Here is a 19027-nt window from a genome sequence, read left to right as displayed (position 1 = left end):
CCACAGATCTCTAGGGCAGGGGCAAAATGCCACCAATCTCTTTGCTAAAACATAGCAAGAGTTACCTTTACTCCAGTTGTCAACAAGTTTCTCATCTCCATCTGAGACAACCTCAGCCTATACCTTATTGTCCATATCACTATCAGCATTTTGGTCAAAGGCATTCAAAGTCTCTAGGAAGTTCCAAACTTCCCTGCATCTTCCTGCCTTCTGAGCCCTCCAAGACTCTAGGAAGTTCCAAACTTGCCCACATTTTCCTGTCTTCTTCTGAGCCTTCCAAACTGTTTCAATCTCTGTCTGTTACCCAGTTCCAAAGTTGCTTCCACATTTTCAGGTATCCTTATAGCAGTACCCCACTCCTGGTACTCATTTACTGTATTAGCTCATTCTTATGCTAATAAAGATATACCCAAGACTGAGTCATTTATACAGAAAAAAAGGGTTAATGGACTCACAGTTTCACATGGCTGGGGAGGCCTCACAATCATGACAGAAGGCGAAAAAGGAGCAAAGTCACGTCTTACGTGGCAACAGGCAAGAGAGAATGAATGCCAAGTTAAATGAGAAACCCTTTATAAAACCATCAGATTTCATGAGAACTTACTATCATGAGAACAGTATTGGGGAAACTGCCCCCATAATTCAATTATCTCCACCTGGCTCCACCCTTGACATGGGAATTACAATTCAAGATGAGACTTGGCTGGGGACACAGAGCCAAACCATATTATCAGGACAGCCAATGCCTTGAAGGGAAGAAAGGACAATGTCCAAGCAGACTCAGTGCAGGCTACAGAGTGGTTGACAATGCGCTCTTCTTGACTGGGGTGGTACTTACAAGGGTTCATTTTGTGCTACTCCATTACACAGTACCATTTTCTGTACTAGTGTTATCTTTCACCATAAAAAAAGGAAAGGAAAAACAAAAGGAAAAAGGAAAGAAAGGGAATCTATGACTTTTTTGGCTATTTTTATAGATACAGATTTTTCTACATTCAAAATGTATAGATGCATATTTTGGATCAACTTACTTTTTCCATATGATCTGTACGTAAGTTCATTAATTCTTTTTCACAAAATTGAAATGTCACTTATCTATCATCTTAATTTTCATGAATTACTACGAATCAATACTGCTGGTAAGAATATAAATTAGTACAACCACTATGGAAAACAGTATGAACATTTCTCAAAAAACTAAAAATAGAAATACCTTACAACCCAGCAATTCCTCTACTGGGTATCTACCCAAAGAAAAAGAAATCAATATATCAAAGGGATATATGCACTACCATTTTTATTGCAGGACTATCCACAATAGCAAAGATATGGAATCAAGCTATATGCCCATCAACAGAGGAATAGATAAAAAAAGTGAACTACTATTTGGCAATAACAAAGAATGAAATCCTGTCATTTGCAGCAACATGAATGGAACCAGAAGTGATTATGTTAAGTGCAATAAGCCAGGCACAGAAAGACAAATACCTCATGTTCTCACTCATATGGGAGCTAAACAACTTTATCTCAGGATGAGGTAGGGGAGGGAGAAAGAAGAGAGGTTGGTTAATGGGTACAAACATACAAGTAGATAGAAGTAATAAGTTCTAATATTTGATAGCATACTAGGGTGACTATACTTAGCAACAATAATGTGTATATTTCAAAGTAACCAGAAAGCTTGAAATACCAACATATAAAAATAATAAACAGTTAAGGTGATGAATAACCCAATTACCCTGACTTGACCACTATACATTCTTCGTATGTTACAAACACTCACATGTACCCCATAAATATGTAAATTATTATATATTAAGAAAAGAGGGAAAGTGGATGGAATCTCCAGGACGGACATATCTGTGCATGCCTTGGTGAGAACAAGGGCTAAAGTATGTCTCACCAGACACTGACTAAAAAATCTGGTATGCTAAAATTGCCTTAAAAATAAATACAAAGTTTTCTTTTCCTAGAAAAATACATACATTTTCAAATATATGAAGCTGGTATACCTAACTAACACTTCACAGTCTTTCATCCTTTTATAAGTCATCTGGGGATAAGACTATACAAATAATTACCTACTATTATTCTCATAAATTAGCTTGAGCTCCTGGACTATTGGGCAAATGATTGTTTTCACAGCCCTAAATGTTTACCACTTATTATTACACTCAAATCCATCTTACTCTGCTACTTAATTCCCTTGATGGTGAAGATGCAAACTTGGCTTATATTTTAAAGCAAAGTCCCTCCAGTGGACATCTGTTGTTTGTATCTACCTAGGATCTTTTTGCTCCTTTATATCACACTGCTCCCTTCCCAACTGCCCCCACTTCTTTGGCGAAGTGTTCCCTACTTACTCAAATTACAAAATGGTGGGTGGGCTGTGCTAATCATAGTACCTCCCTTCTCTCCAAAGGTGTGGACTTGGGACCAGGCCTGACTGATCACATACTCCACTACTCCCCTATTCACAAGGATTAGTCTAATGGGCATGTGAGCCAAACCAGACTTCTCAAAGCTCCTGCCTGGAACTCTTTTTATTTGAAGCTAGGGAAAAACAGGACAGGACAGGGACCAGGGGAGGGGACACAGAACCAGAAAAAGATGTATCAAGGAACTGCCATGGCAGCAAGAGGGAGAAGAAGAACAAAGCCAAAATTATGAAGACAGTAAAGGAAAACAAGAGGCAGAGATTTAAAAAAAAAAAAAAAAAAAAAAAAAAAACAGAGACAAACCTGATGAGACCTAAACTGAGTTTCTGAAGTCACTAATGTATGAAGGTTTCTGTGAGCCAATAAATTCCTTTTTATGCTTATGCTAGTTTTCTGGATGGATTTCTGTTACTTACAACCCAAAGTGCCCTAATACAGTTACCATGCTGTACTTGACGTTGAGAATTTATTGTTGTTTTAGATCTAGGTTGCTACTTAGTATTACAGAAATTTATATAAATAAATAATTCAACAAAACAACTCAGAGGCAATAGGCATTCTCTAAGATTTCATTTGCACATGTGTGCACACACGCATGCACATGTACACATAAACACACATTTACATATATAAATACACAAAGGTCACCAGACATATTGTTGCTTATTTATTAGTGGCCTTTGTGTGTGTGCATTCTTTTTTATTTGGTTCTTTTCTCCTCCACAAGTATCAGCCAGAATACCACCCTTCCCTGTTCCACTTCCCCCAGGAACCCATATTAACTACCTGGTATGTCTTCTTCTACATACAGATGGTTCGTAACTTCCTATTTTTCTACTTTACACTCATGCAAAAGCCATACACATTCAGTAGAAACCATATTTTGAGTATCCACAAAACCATTGTTTTTCACATTTATTACAGTATTCAGTAAATGACACGAGATACTCAACACTTCATTATGAAACGGGAAAAGTTCCCTTATCCCTCTCACAGGGCATGTGATGGGGGTGTAGCTCGCTTCTTCAGTGCCCCACTGCTCAAACTTCTAGGCGGAGCATGAAGACAGGTAGGTTATGGGGCTCTGACCCCACAGCAGTGTGTAAGGCTGAATGTTTACAGCTCCTGAAGCCCCACAGGGTGTGTGTTACCACGTGCTCTTTTAGTTTAGCCGTCTGTAGGTGGCTTATGTTAGTCAGCTCAATTAGACCCTCTGCTTTATCGCACGGAAAGAGGGCTTTCTGTATCCTGAGGTTTCTTGCCTTGGTGTACCGGAAGAATTGGATCACACGTGGGCTTAGAGAATGAGTGCAAGGTTTTATTGAGTGGAAGTTCTCAGGAGATGGATGGGGAGCCAGAAGGGAGATGGAGTGGGAAGGGGTTTTCCCCTGGAGTCGGGCAACTCAGCGCCTGGGCTCTCCTCCAACTGCCCCGGCCAAACTTCTTGTCCTTCTACCGGTTGATGGACTGCCAGCCTGCCAGCGTCTGTCAGTGTGCTCTTGTGTCGCAGTGCTCCTCTCAACGTCCAGTCGCTTGTGTGTCTCAGGGTTTTTATAGGTAGAGGATGGGGATGTGGTGGGCCAGGGTGGTCTTGGGAAATGGAACATTTGGGTGTGAAGGCAGGAGGGCCTGTCCTCTCTAGGTCTGTGACAGGTCTGAGGTTGGAGCCCTAACCAGGGACCATGCCCTCCTCTACCCAGCACTTCCCTGACCCCCTTCTGTATCAATTATAAGCTTTGTGATAGATGATTTTGCCCAACAGACCAATGTAAGTGTGCTAAACACATTCAAGGTAGGCTAGGCTAAGATATGATGTTCGGTAGGTTAGGTATATTAAATGCATTTTCTTCCAACTTAAGTATTTTCAACTTCCAAAGAGTTTATTGGGATGTGACCCCATCATAAGTAGAAAAGCATCTGTATTTCTCCATCTACATATAATTGCAAGGACACAAATAAACACAATCTTTTTGTTTTTTATTAGTAGTATATTATACCAAGTTTTCTGTATCTTGCTTTTCCTACTCAATAATAGCTCATTCAACTGAGATAGCCCTAAATTACTTTTATAATGGCTGCATGATATTTCACCATTTGGATGTACTAGAATATATCCAACCATTCCTCTCCTGGCGGCTATTTATTTGTCTAAATTTTTCCCCCAACACAAACAGTAATGCCGAACACAACCTCATAATATATATCCCTACATGTGGGTGCTTTTATTTCTTTAGGAGAACAAGGAGTAGAATTTCTGGATCAAACAGATACTACTTGTAATCTATTTTGCCAGACTGCTTTCCAAAAAGGCTGTAACACATACTCGACCAGTAATATGAGTATTCTTTCTCCTGAACATCAATAGTTATTGAACTTTTAAGTTTTGCCAGCCTATGGAGTTTCTTTCCATTGTCTGTTCCAATAGTTTTTATTACTAGCATCTATACATTTTGTTAAATGCTTTTGCAGCATCTATTGATGTGATCATATGATTTTCTACCTTTAAATAGATCACGTAATAAACTGCACTGATAGATTTTGACTTTTGTATTCTTGGAATAAACCCCACCTGGTCACAGTTGGGTCCTCAAATACATTCATGGGTTCTATTCGCTAATATTTTATTTAGAAATTTTGCATCTGTACTCAAAATTAAATTGGTCTCTAGATTTTTTTTGTGCTGTTAAGTTGTGACATTAAATGTATGCTTATTTTATAAGTGAAACAGGAGCTATTCATCTTCTGCAACAGTTTAAATACTGATAAAATTATGTGTTCTTTAAAAGTTACATAAAACTCAGCTGTAATTTCATATGATTCCATTGTCATTTGCAATAGTAGATCTTTAACAATTTTTCCATCTCTTTTAGGGTTATTGTCCTATTCAAATGTTCCATTTCTTCCTAGGTTAAATTTAGACATTTATATTTGACAACCTGGGGACAGGTTCCTGATCTGTCACCCAGGATGGAGTGCAGTGGCATGATCTTAGCTCACTGCAACCTCCACCCACCAGGGTCAAGCAATCTTCTCACCTCAGCCTCCCAAGTAGAGATTACAGGTGTGCGCCACCATGCTTAGCTAATTTTTGTATTTTTAGTAGAGACACGGTTTTGTCATGTCGTCCAGGCTGGTCTCAAACTCCTGTACTCAAGCAATCCACCCACCTTGGCCTCCCAAAGTGCTGGGATTACAGTTATGAGCCACCATGCCTGACCTGGGTTTTGGTTTTAACTCAGTCTGACAATTTTCCCATTAAAACATTTAATGAATTATAAAAATTTGTGAATTTTCCAAGTTCATTCACATTTAATGTAAAGGCTGTCATGTATTAACTCATTCTTTCCTTCTCACTTGATTTATTTGATTCAATTCTAAATATTTCCCTCCTGTCATCTTCCTTCACCTCAAGGTATGTGTTTCTGGTTAACTTTTGGTTCAGTTACTTTTTGTTTTGTATTATTATTTTTGTCAGAAAACACATGATATTTCTGAATGCTTACATAGTAACAAATTTCCTCCTGACAGGGAAATGTATGGGATTTTCGGGCTGCTGTCTTTTTCTCTCTGAAACCAACCCAATAGTCCTATAGACTAATCTTTTTTATAAACATAGATTGCCCTTTCTTATCTTAAAGCTTAAAACTTTTTTGTTTTATCTGAGCTCCTTCCTCAGGAGAGGACTTTCATGCCTCTCAAAAAAAGTACCAAAGAATTGAAACTCACCAGATCACCACACCAGATGAGGGGCCCCTCATTGATCATGATTGCTTCCTTGCCCCTCTCTAGTTCCTGTTTTCTTAACACATTGTTACATTTCTTCCCTGCTATATAAACCCCTGGTTTTAGTCTTCAGAGAGATGGATTTGAGAAGGATCTCCCATCTCCTCAGCCACAGCACCCAATTAAAGCCTTCTTCCTTGGCAATACTCATTGTCTCGTGATTGGCTTTCTGTGCGGTGAGCAAGTAGGGCCTAGACCAAACCCTTGGTATTTTGGTAACATCTCCATGGCCTGCAGAAATTGCTATCTCTAGTTTTCTGTGTCACAGATGAGAAATCTGCTGCTAGTCTGATACTTCTTCATGGTAAGTAATCTGCTCTGACTAGAAGCTTCTAAGATTTTGCCTCTTATTCTTAATATATAGTTCAAGAACTTTTCCAATAAATCCAGAGTGTCTTTTTTCATAAATTTTACCTGGAACTTAATAGGCCACTTGAATTTACAGACTCAAGTGCAGATTTTTAAGCTCAAAAAATTTGTTCCTTATATTTATTTAATTATTGCCTTTCCTCCATCTGTTCCTTTTTCTCTTTCTGGCTCTCTCCTGTTACTCACATGTTATATTTCCTGGATCTATTTTCTTTTGTGGTTTCCATTCCTTTATATTTTCGTTCTGTACTTTCATATTCTTCTACTTGACCAACTAGGCTGCCAATTCAAGCCCCAGAAATGATCATTATCACCTTCAGTTCATTTACTAAAATGTTTGATGGGGAAATCATGCATTTCATCTCTAGAAAGTCTTCTTGTGCTGCATCTGCATCTCCTTATGTGCTCTTTCTATTTTTTGTCAGGTTGTCATCTGTCTCTGGCTGCCGCTCCATCTCATTCAGCGTGAGTTGTCTTTTCTCATAGACTGTCTTCCCTTTGGCTGCAGTGCCAATATTTTTCTTTGTTATATCACTGGGGTTCAGGTCTGATTGTTGAAGGACTCGTGGAACTGAAGTTCTATGAGTAGGGGAAACACAATGATCTCTTCTCCTGCGATCTAGCAGTGTGACACGTGGGCTGCCAGGACCCTTCCAAAGCCTCCTGCTCCAAAGGATGCCCCCAACTACTGATTTTTCTCCTTGGTCTCTTGTGGAACACACACACCATGGGGTGAGGGCAAGTTTCAGTCTTCCTCCCAGGATTCCCCATCCTCTGTAGGTCAAGCTCATCACAGTATCCAATGCATCCTGATCTTCTGGTGGGACTCATCCAACGGATGCCAGCCCTCGGTACCAGCCAAGCCTAGAAGGGAATCCCCCATCTGCTCCCCACTCCCCTACCCTCAGCTTTCACAAAGCTTGGGGTTTCACTTGCACTCAGGGGTCTGCTGGCTCCAGAAGTAGTTGGGATCAGGAAAGGCAGACAGAGTAGAATTGAGAAAGCAAGATAGCAAGCCACTTTAGCTTATTATCTTTCAAGAATCTTTGCCAACTATAATTCCTGGAGTTTTTCCCAAATAGTTACCTAGATGGAAAAATGGAAATTTGTGATAAAAGTTTAATTTGGGGAGAACACTGGCAATACTAATCATGTTCAGTGACTATTACATAAAGATATATACCAAACTGATACTCATCCCTAAGTTAACTGTTTTTGAAATTCACTTTTTAGAATTCTCCTTTTTGCACATTATTTTGTTTTACTTCCTCTATAGTAAACTGTCTCATTCTAAGAATCCATAAACTGGACACTCAACGGCATGAGAATCATTTTCCTTTGCCTTTGGCTATCTTTAAGTAATGCCTTTCAAGTTCTACCTTTTAATTCAAAGAGCTATATTGCTATATACTAGTTAGATAATAATTCTTTTTTTTACATTTTAAAAACATTTGTGTTTTTTTAACTGAAATTGTCTTGAGTCTTTGCTGTTTGGATCTTGAACTGTTTTTGGGTCTTCTTCCCCACTTTTTCATGATACTACCCTTCTATTTCAATTTTTAAAATTTATTAGTAGACCATCTCCCCTAAATACTCTTTGCCCTAGCCCCTATCATGTGTGGCAACTTGTCTGCAAATATGGCTGCAATAATTCTCCACAGACCTGTACAAACACTTTCTACAATGCGACCTTCTTTTCATCAGACCAACAGGTAATCTGTTTTTCCCCACCCCTTAAATCTTGGCCTTGTGACTTGCTTTGACCAACATTAAGAGTTTGAAGCAAATTTGTGACCTCAGGGTGTCTTGAAGCTTCTGCTTTGCTCTCCTGGAATTCTGAGACCACCATCGAAGAAGCCCAGGCTAGCCTCTCCAAAGATGAGAAACCAGAGAGAAAGGCCCAGACAAAAGCCAGCACCAAATCCAGTCATGTGACACCATTAGAGACCATCCAGCCTCAACTAACCACCAGGGACAACACCCATTTGAATGAGTGTCACCATGAAATAACAGCTGAAGAATGTGCCCCACTGAGCCCAGTAGAAAATGCTGAGCCACAGACTCATGAACCAATAAAATGGTGGTTGTTTCCAGCCACTAGTTTTGAGGTGCTTTTGTAACAATAGATAAGCAAAATAGCATGCTAAACTATTTATTTCCAAACTAATCCAAAGCCAATCTCTGCCCAAAGAAATTATTTCCCTCATTTATCAATGAGTGTCATGCCTACCTAGAAGACTCTTTTATGAACTTTGAAGCTGTCCAATCCATACATCTTGCAAGTTTTGTCAGTCAAAATACAGTTTCTATGTATTCTTCCATGCATAAACTTCAATAATTTGTATTATAATAACTTCTACTAATTCAAGTCTTTTTAAAAAGCTCAAAAATTTTAGAAACACTGCATAAGCTCTACTACAGTAAGTGGAAATTATAATTCCCACTTAATAGGTATATGAACATCCATTGACGTTAAGTACCTTTCCTAAGATTACATGAGAAGTCAGGACAAAAAAAGTCAAAATAAGTAGAGCTCAAAACAAAAAAACAAAAAACAAAACAGAGCTGTCACTGTGATCCTATTATTTGTCTATCCAGGGCTCTATGCTGTGTATTACTCCACTGTCCATATGAATTAATTGTATAGGTCTTAGGGTGAGTTGAGTTTCTTCAAAATATTTCATATACAGTTTCATGTAGCCTGAATTATTCTTATAGAATCCATCAACCATTTTAATTTGGCATCAACAGGAGATATATTTTTCCCCTTATGAAAAGACAACTTTCAAATTTCAACTCTCATTTCCAAAAATACTCCTCCCATCCTGGAAAATAAATGTTGTAAACATTGCTCTCTAGATGATGAGAAAATATATTTTAAATGGCTCTGTAACAAGAAAACTGATACAAGTTAAGGTATTGCCATTTTCATTAACTATGGTTTCTGTTTTTATAAATGGTGCTAAATACCTGCTTCTATGTTCAATTTATTTTTGTGTAAAATGGAGAATCACTCTTCAAACACTTTGACCTCTTGATCATCAGTTTTTATGACGTCTTAAATTCTTTGACTAATAACTCTATCTTCAAAAACATATGAGAGATTCTGGCACTTGTAGCATCATTTTTGTGACTATCAAGGCAGAACATTGGTTTTTACGCTCAGCTATTGATAAAGTACACACACTTGCCATCTCTCTGACACCCAATTGCTCATTCACAAAACCTGATGTTCCTAACCTCATTATTTATGGAGCTTGAGTCTCAAATTAAGCTTAAACCACACATGTGGCATCTACCTCCAAGAAAGTCCAGTTTTTCCACCTAGAGATTCAGAAGCTGGATTCTAGTTAGAGCTTGAAAGACCCGCATTACTGTTAATAATTACTAACAATAATATGCTGGTCTCAGTCCCAATTTTCACAGTTATGCCTTAGGGAACATTAATAATAGTTGAACTTTGTAGAGATTATGGTCTCAGAATTAAGGGTTTTAGTACACCTTTCATTAAAAACAATCCTTCTCACTATAATAAAAGTCTCCAAAACTCAAAAACCTAAAAAGAATAGGCTCAACAAATGCCAAGCTCTCATTCTGGAAGGACCGTCAGCTGACTCTAGAAGAATTTAACCCACAATACTCATAACCCCTAATGGTGGTTTGGCAGCATAAGGAGCAATTCCAGAAAGCCTCCCTTGACAATTAAAACTCTTACCTCCCCCCTCTCCAAGAACAAGCAATTTAATTTGATGGAGAGTCATAATCTATTTATTAGGATACAGCCAAGTTAATAACCTAGCAATCTAAGTTATTAATTTTGGAAGAGAGGCCACTATTTTTATATATGGAGTTGTGATTTATGCTGTGCTGTTTGCCAGCAGTTTTAAACGAATAAATGTTCAGGAATAAGAGAGAAAAAAACAGGTACTCCGCACCCTATATTTAGGTATCCACATCTGCTTTCTTCTTCAAGACTCTGGAAGTGCAGCCAGGAGCATGACCATCCCTTGCGGGCAGTCTACAATGGAAGCACATAGCATCTAGAGTCAGGAGACTGAGATTTGGGACCTGGCTCTGACACTGCGATCTTAGACTAAAAGATAACACCTGCCTCACAAGGTGGTTGTGAGGATTCAATGAAATCATTTAGGTGTAAATATTTTACATACATAAGCACTATATGGATGCGACTAGAAATTTAGAAATAATGGATCCAATGATATGGTACTTCAGCATTCTAAATTGGTAGTGGATAGAATATGCATTGAACACAGTATCAGAAGGTACACAGGTTTTCTGTCTATAGATAGAGCAGGTAATAAGTAAAGCAAGCAAAGCACAATTTATCAATGTTGTAATAACTTCCACTACCTGATGAATGGAGAGGGAAATGTCATTATTTCTCTTTTGTTTATACTATCTATATGGAACACTAACAAATAACACATAAAGCTCGTAAGTTTAGATTTTTTGCTTGGTACCTTACTCTTTATTTGGAAGAGGCAAAGCTATAAGATCATGGTTAATAAGAATATGGCCGGAAAATTACGTTATTAAGAATGACTGAATCCTGTTCCATTAGACTAATTTCTTTCCTATTAATTTCTTCCTTCATAATTTCCTTTGGCCAAAGTTTAATAAAACTCTCTAACCTTATCAAGAAAAACTAAAATGTCTAAAGAAATTAGCATAGATTACATGTACCATTTCTACAATTTCAAACTTAAGTAGATTATTTTGATGCATATTTCACTAAATGGAACTAATAGTGTATATAACATGCACGCGTGCGCGCGCGCACACACACACTCTCTCTCTCTCTCTCTCCCTCCGTCAAAAAAAGTGCATAATACTCCCAAAGCCATGGCTGAAAATCACCAACTGTCCTTCATCAATACATTTGTGATTGACAGAAAAGTCATCTTCAACTGCTATAGAACTCACTTAAAAGAGTAACAGCTGGGTTTGGTTTTTGATTTGTTTGTTTGTTTTTTGTAGAGATGGGGTCTTGGTATATTGCCCAGACTGGTCTCAAATTCCTGGCCTCAAGCAATCCTCCTGCCTTGGCCTCCCAATGTGCTGGGACTACAGGCATGAGCCACTGTACCTGGCCAAGATAGATTTTAATTCTTGATGGACTCATGATGTAGCCCTCTTTTGATACATTATCACTTTCATTTAATAATTCAGCAAGCATTTACTTAATATCTTTTAAGTGTCATACCATGTGCAAGATGCTGGGGATTCAAAGACAATCAAGACAAGGTTCCTGAAAGCAGAGGCTGATTGTAAAGGCAAATGGATCCTTTCCTGCCTTTACCTTGTCTCATTTGTTCTTCACCTTCTTCCCAGTGACTATACCCTTACTCTTGAAACTATCTATTCTCACAGTTTCATGACATCACAGTCTTCCAGTTTTCCTCCTAGTTCACTGATCACTGATCACTATTCTCAATCTTTTCTTCTAGCTCCTCTTCTATCAAATCTCTAGATGTTAGAACTCCATAGCCCTTGCTTGCAGTCTTTCCCTTGGATTGTTCCATCTCCTCTAGCAGCTTTGAATACCATGACATGATGACTGCCCCCCAATTTGTGTCTGCAGCCTATCCCTTCCCTCTGAGTTCCAGAGTGCTTACAGCACCTCCACTTGTATTAACACAAACATTTCAAATTTAACAGGTCTAAGACAAATTTCAATCCTCACCTCTCACTACCACCCAATTGTTTCCTGCAGTTTTCCCCATTTTAATAAATGGCACCACCATTCTCTTAGTTTTTCAAAAACTAGGAGTCACCTTTGATTCTACATTATACCTTACTCCTCATGTCCAATCCACTGGCAAGTCAGTCAATTCAACCGAAGTATGTTTCCAATCTTCCAATATCATTCCATCTTCATCATGAACATCCTAATCCAGGCTTTGACCCTGTTCATTGCAGAACCTTCTAATTTATCTTCATGCTTCTAATCTTGCCCTGTTATAAATTATTTTCATTGCAATAACCAAAGTAAGCTTCTAAAAATGTAAATGAGATTATATCTACCATCTGTTTATTACACTTAAATTGTTTTTCATTACATAGAGATTAAAATCCAAACTCTACGCAGCAAGGTACTGTATGATCTGGCCTCTGCCTTCCCTCCAACCCTGTCTTGAACATATTGTTTTCTTGGCACACTGGCCTTTGTTAAGTTCCATGAACAGTCCAAAGTCTTTCATGTTTTAGGCTGTTTGCTCAATGTGAAATGTCATACTAATCTCATTCCTTCTTAGAGATCTTGCCTTAGTCTGTTTTGTGTTGCTGTAAAGGAATACCTTGACGCTGGGTAAATCATAAAGAAAAGAGGTTTATTTGATTCAAAATTCTGACTGGTTGGCAAGTTCAGGACTGGACATCTGCATCTGATGAGGCTCTCAGGCTGCTTCTAACCATGGGAAGAAATGAAAGGGAGCTGATATGTGCAGATATCACATGGCAAGACAGGAAGCAAAAGAGAGGGGAGGTGCCAGGCTCTTTGTAACAATTAGTTATCAAGGGAACTAACAGAGTAAGAATTCATTCACCTCCAAAGAAGAGCATTAATCTATTCATGAGAGATCTGGTCAAATTTCAACATGAGGTCTGGAAGTAACAAATATCCAAAACCACAGCAGATCTCAATATAAAGTCCTCAAGGAGGTACTCCCCAATTACTTGTTTTCATAATCACTTACCCCTTGTTTTCTATTATGGCACTCTGTTTACTTCCTTCAACAAACTTCAAGAAGCCCAATTTAACTAATTTGTCTGTTCTAAATTTCTACTACTACAATGTAAATTGTAAGAATATAAGAACCACTAATATGTTGCTTACCATTCTAGCACAAGCACCTATCATAAGCTAGCACAGAGTAGATACTCAATAAATACCTGCCATATAAATATATTGAAATGTTTCCAAGACTCCTCCCATCTCTTCCTATCCGTGAATGGTATACCACACCCTTCTGAATGTGGTGAAGTCAGCACTTTGTCTTGATAAATATTCTTGAATGTGACACATTTTATAATGTAGATTTTCAGATTATAGATTTTATATTATTATTATTACTATTATTATTATTTTGAGATGAAGTCTTGCTCTGTCACCAGGTTGGAGTGCAGTGGAGCAATCTTGGCTCACTGCAACCTCCGCCTCCCAGCTTCAGGCAACTCTCCTGCCTCAGGCTCCCAAGTAGCAAGGATGACAGGCATGCACCACCACACCCAGCTAATTTTTGTATTTTTAGTAGAGACAGGATTTCACCATGTTGGCCAGGATGGTCTCGATCTCTTGATCTCGTGATCCGCCTGCCTCGGCCTCCCAACAGATTATAAATTTAACAATCTAAAATGTCCATGAAAATATCAAATCAGCTGAACTTCCCAAAAAATCTATAAACATTAAAAAACACATTAAAGACTTATAGCATCTAGGAAGCTCTCAATACATGTTGAAAAAATAAAAGAATTACATTATTTGTCTTTATCATTTAAAATCTCCAATTTGATAAATATTTGTCCACAATCAGCTTCAGGTTTAGGCTCACCGAAAGTATCTATTAATACAATTCAGAGAATAAAATTCCCATAGGATTGTTTCTCTGTAAATGTTCAGATATGTACCTGAAGAAGTATACTTTGTGCTTAAGGCGTTTAAATTTTCTACAAATGTTTCTTTACATACTAAGCAAAATAGTTATCACTACAATATTTCAATATTCACAATGTTCTAAAAATTATAAATACAGTTAAAGCTAGAAAGGTATTATTTTTATAATATTATCCTAAAATAAAAACAAAGTCACAATCCAAAACGTTTTGCTCACTTTCTGTAATTCTAAAGAATACACCATCTCTTTTTCAGCATTAATAAAAATGGCTACAACATCTCATGAGATGAAGTAGATTTCTGTTTACCAAGGTCCAGTTGTACTTGGACTCAGCAAAAATGTCACCAATCCAATTAATGAAATGCCTCAATTAATAATGGGCAAAAGGTTTTAAAAGGAAATAAAAACATTCTATATTCTACCACATTTAATATATGCCTTGATCCAAGCTTGACAAGAAAAAAAGAACTCTATAGATTAAATTTTATTGAATTTATTTGCCCTCAGTGGCTTTTCTCAATAGGCCTTTTAGAATCAATCTTAATGAATGTGTCACTTTGCAACACAGCTACATAATGTGGCATTATTGATTGACATATATTCAACTGTGAAGATTAGGATAAAGTAAAAGCCCGTAGTGTTTTTTAAATGAGACAAAATGATACTTACATAAAAAGAAGATTGCTAGGAAAGATAGTTTTATATTTATTGTATACTAAGATTGTTTTGTCGTGTGACAGACATTCTAAATACTCTATTCCTAAAAGGCCCCTATGCAAGATGGAGTCTCTCTAGTTTGAACACCTCTGACAGATCCCTTGGTGTGGAAACTGTGTGACATTTCATTCCAGTCACACAATGGACAGGTGAGTTACTAGTGAAGATGTAGAACAAAGGGATTAGTACTGCCCTGGGTGTGTGTGTATGGTGGGGGCAGGGGGTAGTGCTTGTTACTGACTATAGAGCAGGAAGAAAGTAGAGCATAGCTTCCTTTCATATCAGCCCAGGAAATGATGAATTTGGGGAAGCTTTTAAATTATAAATAAATTCTTCCTATATTTGTGGTTGAGAGAAAAAGAGCTCAGCCGTTGGTATCCTTGAAGATGGTCATAATTAGTCTGGAAAACCTCCATGGAAAGAAGTGAAACTTAGGAAACTTTTGTAGTGAGCCAAGATACATTAAGCAGAGAAAGAACATTATAGAGTAGTCTAATGCAAAGGACAGGCTGGGAGCAGTGGCTCACGCAGGTGATCCCAGCACTCTGGGAGGCCAAGACGGGTGGATCACCTGAGGTCAGGAGTTTGAGACCAACCTGGCCAACACAGTGAATGCCCGTCTCTACTGAAAATACAAAAAGTAGCCGGGTGTGGTGGCATGCATCTGTAATCCCAGCTAGTAGGGAGGCTGAGGCAGGAGAATCGACTGAACCCAGGAGGTGGAGGTTGCAGTGAGCGTAGATCACACCATTGCACTTCAGCCTGGATGACAAGAGCAAGATTCCATCTCAAAAAAAAAAAAAAGCAAAGAACAGTCAGGATATATTAGGCCAAAGCAGAGAGAATATGCAGCAGAAGATAAAAATAGACAGCTGGTCACTATTACAATAGCTAATATTTGAAATCAAGTGGCCATCAACAGATGAATGGATTTAAAAATGTGGTAGGTATACACAATGAAATACTATTCAGCCCTAAGAAAGAATGAAATCTTGTCATCTGCAGCAATATGAATAAGTCTGAAGGACATTATGTGAAGTGGCACATTATGTGAAGCCAGGCACAGAAAGAGAAGTACTGCATGTTCTCACTCAAATGTGGGAGCAAAATAAAGTTTTAGCCCATGGAAATTTTAAATATTATGTAGAACTGTTAGAAAGAATCAAATTTCTGAATTTGAAAACAATATATTTTCATACCTAATAAAGGTATGAAAATGGGGAGGGCACAGAGATAAGATCTTGCTATGTTGCCCAGGCTGGTCTTGAACTCCTGGCCTCAAGCAGTCCTCCCACCTCAACCTCCCAAAGTGCTGCGATTACAGATGTGAGCCACACTGCACCTGGCCTAATAAAACTTTTTTAAAATGGCACCATCATGGATCGTAAAGCTGCAGACAGAGACCACTCATAGAATTTACAGTAACAGTACAACTGAGACATGGAAACCATTCTGCCATGCAGCACATAACGCATCAAAGGCCCTGTGGTTGCAGTGCAACTGTTAACCAACAGCAGCCATGGGGCTCCTCCTGTGTACCCAGAGGACCTAAGTCTAGGAAGACTGAAACACCAAGTATGTCAAAAAGCCATGATTTCATGATGATACTTTAAAAATAAAAGGAACTCCTTTGGAAGATGTGAGGAAAATAACCCACTCTGAAACCAAATAACCAAGGGAAAGACACAAGAATTTATTCTGCCTTTTCTTTATATGCAGCTTCCTTTCTGTTATGCCTTTAAAGTAACCAAATAATTGATGAGGTAAAATTCTTTATAGAAGCATTTCAACCAATGATGATGGAACTGTATTATTTTGTAATCCTCAGTAAAATAATCTAGATCAGGAGTTGGCAGATAACTCCCAGTAAGTCAAATCTAATCTGGTAAATGTTTTATAGGCACGCAGTTGTGCCCATTCATGCACATACTGTCCAAGGCTGCATTCCTACCACAATGACAGAGACCATATTGACCCTCAAAGCCAAAACTATTTACTATCTGGCCCTTTACATAAAAAGTTTACTAACCCCTAACCTAGAAATTAATTACCAATGGCTGCCAAAATCACAAAGCAAAAAGCAGATAAGGAGGCGGATGACACACGGGTCAGGCTTACAACACCTGTGCTCACTGATGGGGCTTCACACAACAAAGGGAGGGACAAGGCAACAGGTGCCTCCTGATGCCATTAAGTGGGAAGAGTACGGCACCCCCACCTTCATAGGCCTTCTTGCCAAAAATCTGAAAATACGATCAAACCTCAGGTTCTTATTACCTGTTTATAGCAAATACAGCGGACAGAAAAATGAATTAAAGTACATGGGGATGTAGTTAGTTAAAATTCTGACTGTGGGAAATTCTACAGGACAAAGGATCCAGTTTCTTCAATGAATAAATTGCAAGGAAAAAAAGAAGGGTGAACCCACAGACCAAGGATGCCCAATCTTTCAGTTTCCTGTGCCACATTGTAAGGAGAATTGTCTTGGGCAACACATAAAATACACTAATGCTAATGATATCCAAAGAGCTACAAAAAATTAAATTTAATTTAAATTTAAATTTTGAAATCTCATAATGTTTTCAGAAAGTTTATGAATTTGTGTTGAACCACATTCAAAGCTGTCCTGGCAGCATGTGGCCCACAGGCCACAGGTTAGACAAGCTTGCTATAGACTAAAAGAAGCCTAAGAGATTTATTAGTTAAATACATGAGTAGTCCTTGTTTGGATTCTAATTCTAACTGACCAATGGGGAAGGGGGGAATTTACAGGACAATAAGGGAAATTTGAATACCAATATTTCATGACAGTAAGGAATTACTCTGCAATTGTTTTCTGGTGTGATAATGACATTGTGGTCATATTATTTAAAGGCAAGTCTCTTCAATGTTTTGAAGATACATACTGGGGTTTCACAGATGAAATAATATGACATCTGGGCTTTGTTTCAAAATAATCCAATGGGGAGGGGGGCAGATAAATGAAGCAAGATTGGCCATGTGTTGATCACTGTTGAGGCTGAATGATAAGTAAAAAGGGATTCATTATACCATTTTCTCTACTTTTGAATATGCTTAAACTTTTTCCATAATAAAAAGATAAAAATAAAATCATTAGCAAAGCTTTCTCTCTACTTTCCAACATCTGTGCTCATGGATGCTTTGTTTCTCCCCCTGCCCATCTACCACGTATATTCATTCATTAAACAAATGCCTACTGAATGTTTAGTACAGCATAAGCCCTGGGCTAGGTGCTGGCGATGGCCTCACCTTCAAGAAGTGTACATTCTAGAGGGGGAGCCCAATAAGGAACTCAGCCTAACCACACTTGATGGTCAATGCTGCGTGAGCAGGACCCACAGGGTGCTAAGAAATGCAGAGAAGGGGCATCTATGCCTTCCCATGTTCCTCATTCCCATCCCTTAATATTCTTTAACAGTATGGCTAATCTCTCCTGATTGTCTACTTTGCTCTTCTGAGGAGAGATTTCCTTTCTTTAAGTGGCCGTGACTTATAAGCCAGAGGCTTCACATTGCCTATGCCATGACTCATTAATATAAAACACTGGACTCTTCCTCCACTCTGTCCCCCACATGCCTTTGACTTCTGTGGTAAGTACCCTGACAGCCCCAAAATCCCATCCTCACCCAGTGCTATCCTACTTACTTCCTGCTCCATAGTCAGTAACAAGTGACACCCCACCCCCACCCCCCGCCATACACATACACCCAGGGCGGTACTAATCCCTTTGTTCTACATATTTACTACTAACTCACCTGTCCACTGTGTGACTGAATGGAATGAAACCCCACACAGTTTCCACACCAAGAGATCTGTCAGAGGTGTTCAAACTAGAGTGACTCCATCTTGCATAGAGGATGGGTAAAATGAGGCTGTGAGACCTACTGGCTGCATTCCTAGGAGACTAGGCATTCTTAGTCACAGGATATTAACAGTTAAGGGAAGAAGTTAATAATGTTTATTGAACAGACCCAGGACTTAACAAACCCAGGAAATAACAGACCCAAGAAATGCCCTGATGTCCTGTCTTACGAACAAAAGCAGTCTTAGTTTAAGAATAAGTTT

The 19027-nt window shown here is 38.5% G+C and overlaps 1 protein-coding gene across 4 annotated transcripts in view; it reads right to left on the bottom strand.

Moving 5' to 3' along the window:
* RNF182 (ring finger protein 182) overlaps positions 1 to 19027 on the bottom strand; it is a 54743-nt gene that overhangs the window by 8165 nt on the left and 27551 nt on the right. The gene's annotated exons all lie outside the window — the stretch shown is intronic.

This window comes from Macaca thibetana, chromosome 4 (genome assembly GCF_024542745.1).
Source record: "Macaca thibetana thibetana isolate TM-01 chromosome 4, ASM2454274v1, whole genome shotgun sequence".
Classification (NCBI taxonomy): Eukaryota; Metazoa; Chordata; class Mammalia; order Primates; family Cercopithecidae; genus Macaca; species Macaca thibetana.
Note: the sequence above shows the minus strand (reverse complement) of the source record. Positions and strands in the feature narration are given on the sequence as shown.